The sequence below is a fragment of the Plectropomus leopardus genome, chromosome 13 (genome assembly GCF_026936395.1).
Source record: "Plectropomus leopardus strain MGB_pleo_1.0 chromosome 13, ASM2693639v1, whole genome shotgun sequence".
NCBI lineage: Eukaryota > Metazoa > Chordata > Actinopteri > Perciformes > Serranidae > Plectropomus > Plectropomus leopardus.
The window spans coordinates 32,246,826-32,261,198 of NC_142188.1; the positions used below are offsets into that span (position 1 = coordinate 32,246,826).

A 14,373-nucleotide genomic window follows, 5' to 3' on the forward strand; every position below is an offset into this window, starting at 1 on the left:
GGCTAATTCTCTTAGACATGCATTTTGGATTGGATGTAGATGTTAGCTACTCGAGTTGAAACTCTCACTTTGTTTATCCCTCTTGTATTAAGTCAAGAGCAATCAGCAGCCTGTAAAGCTCAAGCTGGCAAGAAAAGAACTCCTTCCATGCTACAGTCTGTGGCTTTCTGTTGGGATGGAGCATGCATCAGCTTGCATAGGAAAACTGTCTTCTTTTTTTGTGATACTGAAAACACAACCATTTGATTCCTACATGGCAGGTCCAAACCAAATCTACAGAATTTTCAGATTTTTGCAAAATTCCACAGATTTTCCTTATCGATTACCACTGAAACTGAAAATACAATACAAAGACAATATTGCAGATTCCATTTAGGTCTGCTAATAAAGTTCAATATACTCTCAGACACAATGCGATTTGAGCTGTGCTCGCCGCTTCAATCAGCGCACACCGTGCTGCGCCGCACTGATTGAACTTTGGGCCCAGCGTGAGCTCGCCGAGCGGCCGCTGTGGTTTCTCATGCACTTTACTTAACGTAGCAAAAAGCTAACGTGTTGCAAGACACGGAAATGATGGGCTTGGGAGTGCAGTGGAGTCGTTGTTGCGTTGTGTGTGAAAGAGCTTTTACCATTTCCACATGAAAGCATAGCTCTTCCACCTGCATATGTCATTAAAGAAGCCCTGTGATGATCCTCACACTTTCTCTCTGGTATCCTTTCACACACACTCCATCGGGGCGTCTCACAGAGAAGGCTCGAGGCTATTTCTCATTGATATGCTCTGACGTTTATTGTTCATATGGCCCCTATTGCACAATACATCTAGACTTTACAAATATTTATAAAAAGCCTTTTTTTGATACAGGAAAAGGATTGCTGACACTAAATCAACATGAACAAAAAAATATCTTTCAATCCCCCCTTCCCACTCACCACGTTAAACATGTGGACAGAGATTCAATAAAAGACATGTTGGCCCAGATTTATCTTTCACGTAAATCAGCTGCATGGTTTTAAAACAAGCTGATCTCTTTCTTGATGTCTTTCTAATATGATAGACCTGTACTCTATATTTAAATGTTCATATTTTGGAGGTCTCTTGAAGTAACCTCTGCAGAAATTCATCCTTAACACAATGGTAAAGGTTTTGCACCTTTATTTTCTGAACTGAATTATAATTCATGGGTTGAGGGCCTTTTTTTAAAGACAGGTATTTTAGGAGGTGACAGCAGAGCAGAGTTCGTCCAGAGCTGTGTTTCTGGGGAAGGCTACTCTTTGTAAAGCATTTTTGTCCCTGAAGACTGATTGAAAACGGTGGTCAATACTGTCTCCAAAGAAGCTCCACAGTTCTAGTTCTTTCTTTGCTTTTAATCCTGTTGCTTAAAAGCCCAGTAACAATTACACTCCCACTAACTTGTAAATGAAGTCAAAATGAATGAAAAAGCATCAGTGTTTTCCACAAGACTGTCTTGTTTGGCTCATCCTTCCAATGAGCCCTGCAGGCGGAGAAAAGGAGATCAGGTGTCAGTTCCTGTCAGGCCACAGCGGGGTCAGTCCTGGCTGGGGGCCTGCTGGTGCCCATCTGGTCCCATTCACCCTGGTACCAGCACGGCCCTGTCTCTGCCATGTCCTCCAGCCCTTTGTTATCTCCCTGGCTCATGGCTGTGAGCTGGAAATATGGCTTCTTCATCTTCATCCTTGTCCAGTCTTTCCAGTGTCCACCTCCTCTCTCTGGGGAAGATGTTCATGTCTCTAAAATTGTCCTTCCCTACTGCTCAGTTCCTGTTCTCTTGTAGAAGTCTCGTCAGTTTTACAAATCCTTTATGTCTTGCTTTGGCACGTCACAGTGTGGTGTAGATGTAAACAAAAACGATCACAAAGAGGTTGAGGAATGTACCAATGATGCCTAACATGGCCAAGATGGACTCCTCCTGCTCCTCCTTGACCTCCAGTGCCCGCACATCCTCAAGCGTGATGACCGTGGTGCCCATGATGCTCACCTAACCTGGCAAAGGGACACTTATCTGCAATGAAAGGAAAACGGGCAAATCATGTCAGAAGTTGTCACACATGCATAGAAAGCAACAACTTGGTCTGAATTAGCTGCTTCTTTTGTCCTCGTCCTCATGCTTATCTGCCAGTATTTGCACAAAAACCAGTCCCAAACAGCTCCAGAATTGGGCAGCCCCCGCCGATGTAATCCTCCCAGCAGAGGGAAATAAATCGCTAATCGAACAAAACAATGGCCACGCAGAGGGAGGAGGAGATTAGTCTGTGAACACCAGTGTTTACGACCTGCCACAGCTTGAAGCCTTGACAACAGTAAGCTTGACGCCAGCCCTCGCTCAGCCTCTCTTTGGGATTATCTGCAATGAAACTGTTCAAGTGCCGCCAGTTCCCTCATGTCAAAATAAGCATGATTTAATATTGCTATTTAGAGCCCCCCCTCCTCTCTTCCGCCCACCTCTTTTCACATGCCGTTAATGATTAACCACCCACCACAACCTCCAGCCTTTCCTACAGAGGAGTCTTAAAGATAAGAGGAGCTGGAGATGGTGTCATCTTCAAGAGTAATGCGTGAGCAAAAAGGTAATAGGATCAGTGTTGGCTTGGAATCACGATCATCCTGGTCAACTCTCATGTAAACACACAGTATAGATGTCACCAAATTCATTGAAATTCAAGAAATTAGTAATAAAAAAAAATGAAAGTGTAAAGAAAAAGCGGCTTACCCTACGGCGTCTAAGGTGTAAAACAACATCATCCGGCATGCTTTTAGGATCCTCACTGGAAAACCATGGCTGTAAGGGCATGCTACATGTGGAGACCCCCTGGGGACTCGGGGGAGAGAGAACGGCTGTGTGGCCACAGTCCCAGTGCCTGCGAGCGACACACAAGTGACGGCGAGAGGAATAGAAGGTGCCACGATGACTTCACGGTGCTCAGCAGCGGCGAAAACCTTCTCGTGTCACTTCTCTGCTCCTCAAGTCTATAGCGCCACCTGTCAGGTTCAACAAACCCCCCCACCCCCCCAACTTCCCTTTTGATTAAGTTCCCCCTCACAAGTCTTCGCCGTCCGTTTCTTTTATCAGCAGGTTTGGATTGCTGCTGCTAAAGCTCTAGCAGCCTGTTTTGAGGGGGCGAGGAGATACCCTCTCCCCATTTGCCCCTCCCGCCTTCCCACTGTTCCTCCCATCCTCAATGTCTGCCCTCACTGTTGCCTAAACTCCTCCACACAACTCCTCCACCTCCCTCTCCACTATCACTAAATCTGTTGGCTTCCCTTCCGCTCGCTTCTCAACTCCTCTGGGGAAACAGTGCAATTACTGCCTCTCAAAAAAGCCCCCCATCACTGAAGCCCCCATGCTGTCCAAGCCAGCACTGTGCATGATCAGGTCTGTGGGATCAGTGTCTCGGTGACACCCAGCCTCCGCTCAGCGAGGTAACAACGGTCCCTGACTGAGTCGAGCTAGGCTGGTGATATTCCAGAAGAGGAGGAAACGCCGTAATATCCCATGGAGCAGACGTCTGCTGAGAGGAGCGCCAGACAGTCGCTATGGCAATACAGGAGCTGCACCTATCGGCAGTGACAGCAGTGTTACGGTAGGTCTCCAGCACCAGTTAGTCTCCGTGGGAGGAATGTGCATTGCATAACCAAGCAGAATGATGGCGAGAGAGGGAGGATGGATTCTGATGGCCGTGGCAATGAAGGAGAAGGAGCATGAGAGGGAGGGAGGATGGAGGAGGAGGGAGGGGGAAACGACATTGCTCACGCTTTCTGTTGTCTCCTCCTCTCCCACTGCTGTGGGGGCTGGTGGAGCACACACATGCACACACACCCGTACAGCTCCCACCTAAACAACATGAAAAAAAAAGCCAAAAAAAGAGGTGAATTCAGCCCCACTGTGCCGCGCTCCGCTCCGAGTTCAGTGGAGCCCATCATCATCAGCTGCTGTTATTCTGGCAGGCCTGTGGAGAGGAGAGGAGCAGGGGGGGAGGAGGGGGTAACAATAGGCGGCGGGGAAATAAAGGATGGTTGAGGTTGGGTGGAAGACAAAGAGAGAGGCGGTGGAGAGATGTGGGGGTCTGTGTGTGCAGTTAGATATTTATCTCCAAAGAAACAAAGACACCATCCATTTCTGTGGAGCTTTTTATGCTCCTCTTTTGCCTTAAACCTCCACCCACATCCCCCACAACTTTTTATTTCCCAATTATACCTCTCCATGCTTTACCCTTTGCTTCATCTACATTACTGTCTACATCAGCACCAAGTTTAGTTACTTCTGTTTAGTTTCTCCGAGCTCCATGCTAAATTGTTGAGGTAAATAACTGAAGAAAACTTCATTCCCCTCCAGTTTACGTACTTGAGCGTAGGTCAGCGCAGTTGGACTGCAGTTCTTAATGTATGTCAACAGGCTTCTGATCCAGTCAGCTCATTTCTCCAAGCATTATGACTCACTCGCACTCCTCTCTCCTCCCTCCCTCTCATCATCCTGGTGTGTTATTTCTGTTCAGGTGGGCCTCTGGTGTGCTCCTTCAGCCGAAAGCACAGGATAATGCTTTGTATGTACAAAATAGAGTCAACAGGCGATGCTTGCTGGATAGGTGTCACAATTATTGTTTTGATGTTGACTTCATGGGAGATTATTAAACAGATATACTTACTTAACCCTTTGAAACCTGAAATTTACTTGATTTCTTTCAAAAACATGGGAAAAAGGCAATGAGCGACTTAACAATGACCCAGAAAATAACCCAATAACCCAACAAAAAAAAAGTTCCAAGAAAATTACCTGAAAATTAGCAAGAAAAGTAAAGAACAACAATGAACAAGGAAATTACCTTAAGAAATGCTACAAATACATAAAATATACATATAGTCTGTAAAAAAATTAAATGCCTCATCATAGTAATCATAGTTATAGTTTTCTTTGTATTTCCTCTAATTTTAATATTTATATTCTAATTTTCTCTCTTGAAAAACTAATTTTAGATTGTTTTCTCATTACTTTATATCAGTTTGTGTTTTTGGAAGATATCAAACCAATTTGCTCCGGTTTCAGAGGTTTTAATGCTTATGATAGGTATATAAAATGCAGCACAAGTGATGTCAGTCTTAGGAATTAACTGAGACAGTGAAATCATCATGTAAGATCGATTTGATTGAGCCTTTAATGCCCGTTATGTCTCAATTTACATTCTGAATGTTCTCACTCATACTCACAAACAACATGGCAGGATCTAACTACTCTTCAAGACATACAGGTACACAATAAACAGCCACACAGCCCATCCAGGATTCCACGTGCTGTTTGAGGGGTGATTATTTCAGCCTAAAATGCCTGATTTTACAGCAGCTTTTTCCAAAAAAATACAATGCATGTTATTATTTTTGCAGGCATTTTTGCAATGAAATGTGCAAGCAAGAAAATACTTAATTTTTTCTGTATAAATCATTAAAAATTTAAGGCAATTTGTTCTAGAGAATAAAGCCGCACTGTTCCAAGTGTTCCAAGCAACCTTACCAAAAAGGCTGTTTAAATAATTAATTCAAAACTTTTTTCTTTATCACACACTCACACTAATGTGTGCACTAACTGTGCACATTTCATCAAACTCACCTTGATCCTTCCAGCAACTGCAATAAGTCTGGATGGATGCAACAGCCAACCTTAAAACCAATCTCAGGTTTTGAGGTAGAAAAGTGTTTGGCTCTACCACATCGTCACACACTATACTTTTTTTCTGAGGAACATTAGGAAATAGCCTTGCATGGTATCTACCAATAACATTTGTAAGTAAATGAGACATTTGTGTTGTGTATTTATTTTTCTTCATAACCAGAAACAAAGAAGTGAGTTTGGTGTCCCGTGGCAAACTTCAGTTTGTAAGAAAGTCGTGGAAAAATTGCTGGGATTGGGCTGAATTGCAAAGTGAGGCAGATTTCACAGGAATTCTTTGAATTTGTATAAATTGTTGTGATCAAAACACTGCAACATCATTAGTGTTCATTTTTCTCATAAGCTTAATTTGAAGTAGTTATTTGAGGCTATAAAAAGGTGGTTTGACATCGTCATTGATTGCTCTGGTTCAACAAGGTTTGATTTTTGAGCCTAATATTTTGTGTGCACATGTATAACTCAATGCTCAAGGACCTGTGGTGGTTGCAGTAGTGTGAAAAACCTGTAAAACCTGGCTCTCAATGATGCCACCAGTGTAAGATGGCAGCAGCCATATTCATGATATTTTGGCTTTGCTTTTGTGTGATTTGAGGAGGAGGAGATACAGATTATGTCTTCATCTTAGATACAGTCATTGGATCAGCCCCATGGACACACAGGCCTATAAGCTACATGCTTTATTGTCGTCTGGGGTCATGTCCACAAATAAAGGTCTCATGCGTTTTTGCTTTGAACCCGCCCACTCTTTTTTTACCACCTGAAAAAAAGTCAAACACTAAGTACAACACTGAAATCCTTAAAAGCTAATCATTTTAAACATGTTGGCAGCACCACCAACATCTCTACTCTCTATTTCCTCAGCAGGCTGTTATTTTTGTTTCTATCTCTTCTCTCTGTTGTTTGTTTTGTTAAACACAAAATGGTCACCAACAGCCAAAATCCATCAAACCCCAGGCTAAATATAGTGTGGTCTTTAATGCTTCATTGAACTGTGATGGCTCCAGCACCAGGAAAAGGGGCTGATGTCTCAGCGCAGTAACCCTCTTATTTCGCCATAGTGTCTTATTTCAGCTCTAGTGTGTCTTGCATTGTAATTAGTTGTTTGGATGCTCTGGTCTGAAGTAGTTTGGCACATGACAGCTGCTGTCAAATCTTAAAAATGTCTTCACTTTTGCATATAGCAGACAGTGATGTTTCATGTCAGGTTTCACCTGCATAAATCTTTGGAAAGAAAATGGCAAGAATAAATTTAAAATTCAATGTGCAAGCTGACACCATTAATGGAACATTTGTTGGCATCATATTTGATTTCAATACTGGATACCAGATTGTTGCATCCCTTCATCTAAATGGGCCAGCCTAATACCATCAACCCTGCCTCCATCCCACATCCAATATCAGCAGGCAGATCAATAGTTTATAGTTTCAGTGTTGCAGTTATCTTGACCTCGGGGGTAATAGAGTGCTGCAGCTGAATTGCAGGAGGTCGGCAGAAGAACGATGCTGCAATGATCATCTTTCCTCCACGCTCCCATCCTCACTACTGCATCACTCCCTCACTACCTGCTAGTTATGGGTGCTAAACAAAAATTCAGTAGCTGGATGTTCGATGCCATGAAAACAATGCTACTTGCTACTTTAACACCTGACCTCTGCAAGACTAATCTCTATCAGCAGGTATCTGCCTCCATGCTGATTTGCAGATTTTGTTATCAGAGGCTTTCGGGTTTCTGTTTGTAGCCCAAGTAGCATTGACCTATCACATTCAAGCAGCAGTCGATTAAGAGAGCAAAAGAGATAAAATGCATTATCTAAAATGCAGTTTCGGAATCCACCTGCTATCAGCTGATATCAGTTTAGCTTTTTTGTTTGCTTTTTTTAAATTTATCTGCATTCATGCACAGATTTGGGATTGGGTCAAGTTAGCTGTGTCACGCTAACAGTTATCCCAGTCACTGTGTGTGACTCTGCAGCAGCAGGAGAAAGATTGGGGCTAAGCCAATCAATATGCTTCAGTTAAAACAGATTTTACCTGTTGTCAATAGTAAAATTTACAGTTTCGGTTATTGGATAAAACGGCAAGGTTACGCAGAATCCACAGGCTGAATTTGCGTTGATTGTTGCAGTCGCAAAATCCTTTAGGGACCTATGTTTACACCGTGAGAGTCCAACTAACAAAATGCTCTCAAGCTTCTAGCATCTGCGACTGTCAGTGGCCAGTGTCTAAGGCTAAGCATAGCCTCCGATATGTGCAATGAGTTGACCTGGACGGCCTAAACTGTCCCCGCTGCAAAGATCACCAGATACAAATTTGTACAGGAATACTTACAGATATTTGAACCAATAACCCCACAAGTTGAATGATGTATGCCCTATGTTACTTAACATAAATGATGTATTAAGTCTCAATTTTGTTTTTTATGCAGATTTGCCTCTCGGAAATAGATGTTTTTTTATCCATACAGCAGCTTATGCAGCTTTCACGATTTCTACCAAAATATATGGTATTTTACAGTCCCCAATTGTTAATGGGAGTCACTTTGTGGTCTCTAGTTTCACCACAGTTGAAACAGGACACATTCAAACAGGCTGATTGTAAAGTTGAACACCTTCTCATTTGTCTGCTGTCAGTTAACTTAATATTGCCTCTTTATGTAGTAGGGCAGCTCTAACAGAGGACAGATAAATTATGACTCCAAATAAACATAAATTCTTTGTTCGCTCCCAAAATTTATGACATTATCAGTTTTTGTTTTTTTTATAAATCAAGTGTTTGTATGGAGTATAATTTTTTTGAAAAAAACTAATCCGACTAGAGTCTGTTGTGTCACGCTGACTATTTTCAAACAGAAGTGAGACATATTTTTCTGCTTTTCCTGCTTATCATAACCCAGTTAAGATGACCACCAAGCATGTGTCAACTCGAAACTAAGTAACTCGAGTAGCTCGGTGTACAAAGGGATCCTTTGTGCACAAAAATGCAGCCACTGTTCCTTCTGTCCTTTGAAATGGCACAGAGCTTCAGGCCACTTTTTTCTGGTTGTTCCACATAGTCTAGCTTTGATGCACATTATCTGCAGTGTCCACTGAGGCAGACTGTGTGTTGGCGGGGACATGTCACAGTCTTACTATTTCAGCTCCTCTCTCCTCTGTTCGGTTGCCCTAGAGGGGTCAGAAAGACCTGACACTGTCAAGCCATGAGCTTGAGTCAGAGTGTTAGCCACCCACTCGGTGTGACCCGCATGCTCCACGCCGTCTTCCATTTGGGGAGTCAACAGACACCAATCCCTTGCAGCAGCAACCAGCCCACACACCAGCTCTGCTCTTCACCCGTGAGCTGTTACTCAGTGGTAACCCGCTGAATGTTTTCTATCGTTGTTTTTATCGACCATTACAGCAAACAAGTGAGGATGTGGAGCGTGTTGGTTTTATGAAGACCGACGACTGTCATATCCTGTTTTCTCAGTGGGATTGTTCTGGCAGCGCTGGGCTGGATATGTTATTACCAAGACGTTAACAAACTGCTAGAGCAGTCACAACAAATGCACTGGTGTATATTTGATAATGGATACAGATAGTTTGCAGTAGGTTGTTGTTTTGGAGCTTCATCGATCATTTTTATATTAATTTAATTTGGCAACAGAAAAGCGAGTTGACAAACCCACAGCCCTGACACTGCTTTATAACAGTTGCATATTTATTAAGGTTTGGATGAATTCCTTATTTCCCAATTTAATACTATCACAATTCTTTTTAATTAAGTATTGCAGATGTTCAGTAGGTCAGTCAGTCTGTCTGACATTTTCTTCAGCAGCATCCTATACTGCATAGAATGTATTTATGGTCTTATTTTTAACAATTTTCTCCAAGTTAAGCACTTTTTGACCTTGCTCCATGAAAGATGCTGTTATTTAACCCTCTGAAACCTGAGCAAAATACCTTGATTTCTTTTAAAAACATGGAAGCAAGGTGATGAGTAACTTAAGAAGAAATTGGGACCTCAAAAATTAGTAAAAAGTTGAACAAAAATACCCTTTTTAAAGAAAAAGTACAAAAAAAATGTTTTGAATATATAATTGTGATAATTATAATTATAGCTAGTTGGTCCTTTAAGGCATGTTTGGACAAAAAGTCATTTTTTTTGCTTGTATCATTTGCACTAAAGTAGACTGCTGGACCGTTTGTGTTTATTTGCCACTGACAGCTCATGTACTGACTGTACACATTTGAGCTGTATGCTAGCTAGCAGCAGAAGCCCAGGTGGTTTGTTGTAGTTTATCCTCTGTATGGGAGTATGTGCGTCCAAGGCTGCAGTTCCATGTTTGCAGCGGTGTGTGACATGGTAGCCCGGTCAGATAAGTGCCTCTCTGTCGTATGAACACACCCACATACAATTGCAGCACCAGCCAATTAAGGGCAATTACCAAGTGTGCTCATTGTACACCAGCAAGCCTGTGCATCTCAGCTCGCCTCATTAGAAACGGGCCGCGGTCCCAGGAGCTGAATTACGAGCTGCTCTAAAATGATTAGTGTTGTTCTACTCGGAGGAAGAAAAGCTTTATCTGTGCAGAGGTGTATGTTACGTTGTATCCCTTTCACTGAAGGAATCTGGTTGTTGGCTTTTGGAGGGGCTCTGCCGCCCTGAAACTAACACTCTGCTTTCTTAAACTGTCTGTGATTGTCTCTCAAATATGGATATGGATGCTTGTTTTCAAATGACAAGTGTTATCACTTGTTCGCCCTGCTGTGACACCATCCTCAGTAATTAACAGCACAGAGGTGTCCATTTCTAAACAAGGTCCCCTTTTGCACCCCGGTAAAATACCAAACATCAATCTGTCAGCTGTAATTACAGGAATCTTCACTTCACAAGGGACTGCAGGGCAGGCAGTAAATTGGATAAAAAGTAAGACAGGTGGACAGTAGGGTTTGGGTTTTAATTAGAATGTCTTTGTTTGGTGTGGGATGGCAGCGCAGGATTTCCTGCGGTTGATTATCATTGCTATTTCCAAGTTTGAATTGTTTGGTCGTACTGTATCAAAGACAAGCTGTGGTTGTCCTTGTACAGGTGAGCGATGAAGTCTAAAGGGATATAATACACACATCTCTATATTAACCCTGTGAAACCTGGAGAGACATCACTTCTCTAGTGCTGCTTTCACATGCTTTTCACGAGTATTTAAGCCTCTGAACCTTATTGGTGCAATTTCTCCCAAAAACAAGGGACAAAGACAATAAGCAACATGGTGGGAAATTTTCCAGACATTGTAAGAAATTAGTGGATTTAGAAAATTATTCAATTATACAATTTAATATTATCATAATTATATATACAAACTGAAGTTGCAGAATTAATTATATTTCATTTCTTTTTTTCACTTTTTCATTTTAATTTTTCATTTCATTTCATTATTTCTTTTGTTAGTTAATTTTCATGTAATTTTCACGTACTTTATAGTCCAATATTTCTATTCTATTGATGTGTTATAGATGAATGGAAAGGTTTTACAAGATGCATTTTTTTTTTTAAAGATTATATTTTTGGGCTTTTATTGCCTTTAATGGACAGGACAGTGTGAGCATGAGAGGGGTAGAGAGAGAGAAGGGGAAACATGCAGCAAAAGGTTGATGCCAGACTTGAACCCGCGGCCGCTGCGGCGAGGACTCAGCCTCTGCACATGGGGCGCTGCTCTATCCACTGAGCCACCAGACGCCCCTTAAAAGATGCATTTTCAGTGTTTTTTTGTTTTTTTGTTCAGTAATGTGTTTTTTTAAACCAGGAGCCCCCTCCCAGGAGCTTCCTCCACAGGGAATACATAAAAACAGACAGGAGAAAACAGGGCAAAAAAAAAAAAAGAAAAAGTTAACAAATGAGTATAAATAAAAATAACAAAAATGAATAAATTAGTAAATAGTTTATAAACAGATGTGAGAATATAAAAATTGAATTACATAATAAACAAAAAATCCATGTCATCCAATATTGACACCAGAATGTTTGCAGTATTTCAGAATTTGTAGATTTGAGATATGGGTTCAACAGCCAGTACTTTTTACCAATTTCTTGCTAATTATTACTAATTTTTCTTGCTATTTTTTTGCTTATTTTGCAGTCTTTTCTTCTTACATTGCTCATTGTCTTCTTCCCATGAAATATTCTTAGGTTGCAAAGGGTTAAACAGTGCACATTAAAGAGATACTTATCTGTAGAAAAACATGGACTACATCAAAAACCTTTAGTCTCAATAGAATTTAATGGATAATTTCTTATTTTAATATAGTGTTTTTGTTATATAGTTATGCAGTGTTGATTGCTGGGTAATATACATGTGAATTATCTGTGCAGCACAGCGTGCACTGGGGCCCATCTTAATAATGTGCCCTGGGGCCTGTTGTAACTACCTTACGCCACTGGACAATGTCCTGCTTTTAAAACCAAAAACATGTTGAACCAGGATGCTTTAGTCGCAAATATGATGTTATTTGACAGCAGAGTGATGACAGGGTAGTTTTAGAGGTGCTGATGTATGGTGTATGAGTGAAGCAGTATGTGGGGAGGAAGTTTGGAAATCTAAATCCAAACATCAGTCTTCGATTCTGCCTTAAACATGTGTACATTGGTGGGTGTGTGTGTTTGTGGATGATTCACAGCCTGATTCCGAGTGCAGCTTCCTGACACAGTGCTTTGGTGAGGTAAGTGATTTGACACTAGGTGACGCTACAGGGGTGAACAGGGAGACATTAAACTCCAACAGAAGTGCTTTTATTTCAAGCAGCCCTTATATATGCCTCGCTTACTCATCGCCAGGCGCTCCCACTCATGTCCAGCGCCCCCCATTAACTATTAATCAGCACCAGCATCTAACATGGGTACTCGCAGCGCCCATCTCTGTAAGGCCCCCCAAAGACCCTAAATCACAGAGAGTGGAGGCTGGCTGTATGTAGCACTGCCATGACTGCAGGTCAGCACTACCAAGATGGTCATAGCTGTGATGGATGTCCAGCCTCTTTGGACGAGCGCTTGTCCTGTGGCGAACAGGAGAACATGCTCTGTTTTTTTTTCTCCTGACTCTTTGCTCTGTATCACTGAGTTTCTTTAAATACTGTAAATGGAAAAGTGAGTATATTTACAGGACAGGGAAAGCCAATGCAAATTATGTTTTCCTTTGTGTGTTTGTAGTTTAACACCAGAGGGTTTCATTTTAGGGGTTGACAGTTGATGCTTTTTCAGGGCAGATACAGATAGCAATTAACAGTAGTTAATGAGGCCGATACCTGATGTCTGGAACCGATATGCATTTACAATAAAAATGAAAATTTTTCTGTCAATATTTAGAATTTGTAATATAACAAAGTCCAACACAAAACTTTTTTTTTTTTTAACAAAGTCAAATGAAAATTAAGAAAAAGATAAAAATATAGCCCTGAGGTTTAACAATGTAAAAGTTCCTCTTATGCTTTCTTTGCACTTTCAATTCATTAGTTTTATCTGCGATCATTAAAATAAAACGCTAAAAATCGTCAAAGTTCTTAAAAAGTCGGCCACAAAATCAGCCTCACCGAAAATCTGTTGACCACTATTTAAATTCCATGATTCTTTAGGCTCCTTCAGCACCGCTCTTTTGAGCTTTAAAGTAACTGAATAGGATCATGTGTTTCTGTACCTCGAACATGTTCAGTTTGAATAACGAGTTAAATATTGGCACTATAACAACACTCCTGAGATGGTTTGAAACCAGTGCATTGATGTAAATGAGGAATCTTTGTTTTAGCTTGTCCGAAGTTATCGTTGGACATAAATGCTGATACCAAAATTCATGGCAGCCCATTAGTGAAGCACGATAATATCGGACAACATGCTGATTTCATGCTGATATCATGCACCAGGGCGGCACAGTGGCTTTGTGGTTAGCACTGTTGCCTCACAGCAAGAGGGTCCCTGGTTCAAATCCCGGTTGGAATGGGGTTTGGTCCAGGCGGGGGCATGTTCAGTTCCAGGCGGGGGCCAGTTTGCATGTTCTCCCCGTGTCTGCGTGGGTTCTCTCCGGGGTCTCCGGCTTCCTCCCACAGTCCAAAGACATGCAGCTCAGGTTGATTGGTGACTCTAAATTGTCCTTAGGTGTGACTGTGAGTGTGTATGGTTGTCTGTCTATATGTGTCGGTCCTGCGATAGTCCGGCGAACTGTCCAGGTGTACCCCGCCTTCCGCCTGATGACAGCTGGGATTGGCTCCAGCCCCCCCCTTATGAGGACGAGCGGTTACAGAAAATGACTGACTGACATCATGCACCAATACTTCTTTTTGGCTTTCGTATTAATGACATGCTTAGTGTAGCTTGCCCTGCATATGTTGAATCTCAAATTTTAGGAAAGTTTGCAGACATTGCCCACTTCACTAGAGGAATGTGAACACACCTCTCTAGTTATAAACTTTGCACAGATGCAAGTTAGAATAGTCAAGGTCAGACATTTAAGGGGACATAAACAGAAGAAAAACCCATTTTAGAGTCGCGGAGGGCTTTAAGAAAAACTCGTGTTACATTTAAAGAGCAAATCCATCAGTTTATTCATACATTGAATCATTTTTATCACAATACCTTTCTGTCCTTCATCTATTTTGCTACAACAGAGGGTTTTCAATGTCTGAAAATGGGGAAATTGGGAAAAAAATAAGAAGATAAAGGCTCTGTGAT

At 41.7% G+C, this 14,373-nt stretch overlaps 1 protein-coding gene and 1 pseudogene across 8 annotated transcripts in view; one reads left to right on the forward strand and one right to left on the reverse strand.

Moving 5' to 3' along the window:
* Window positions 1-14,373, forward strand: part of birc6 (baculoviral IAP repeat containing 6) — a 143,995-nt gene that overhangs the window by 90,258 nt on the left and 39,364 nt on the right. The window lies entirely within an intron of this gene.
* Window positions 747-3,035, reverse strand: LOC148187751 (protein TUNAR pseudogene; annotated as a pseudogene). The gene is made up of 2 exons (XR_015778557.1): window positions 2,733-3,035; window positions 747-2,024 (listed from the first exon to the last, which is right to left on the reverse strand). The product of XR_015778557.1 is annotated as a protein TUNAR pseudogene (transcript).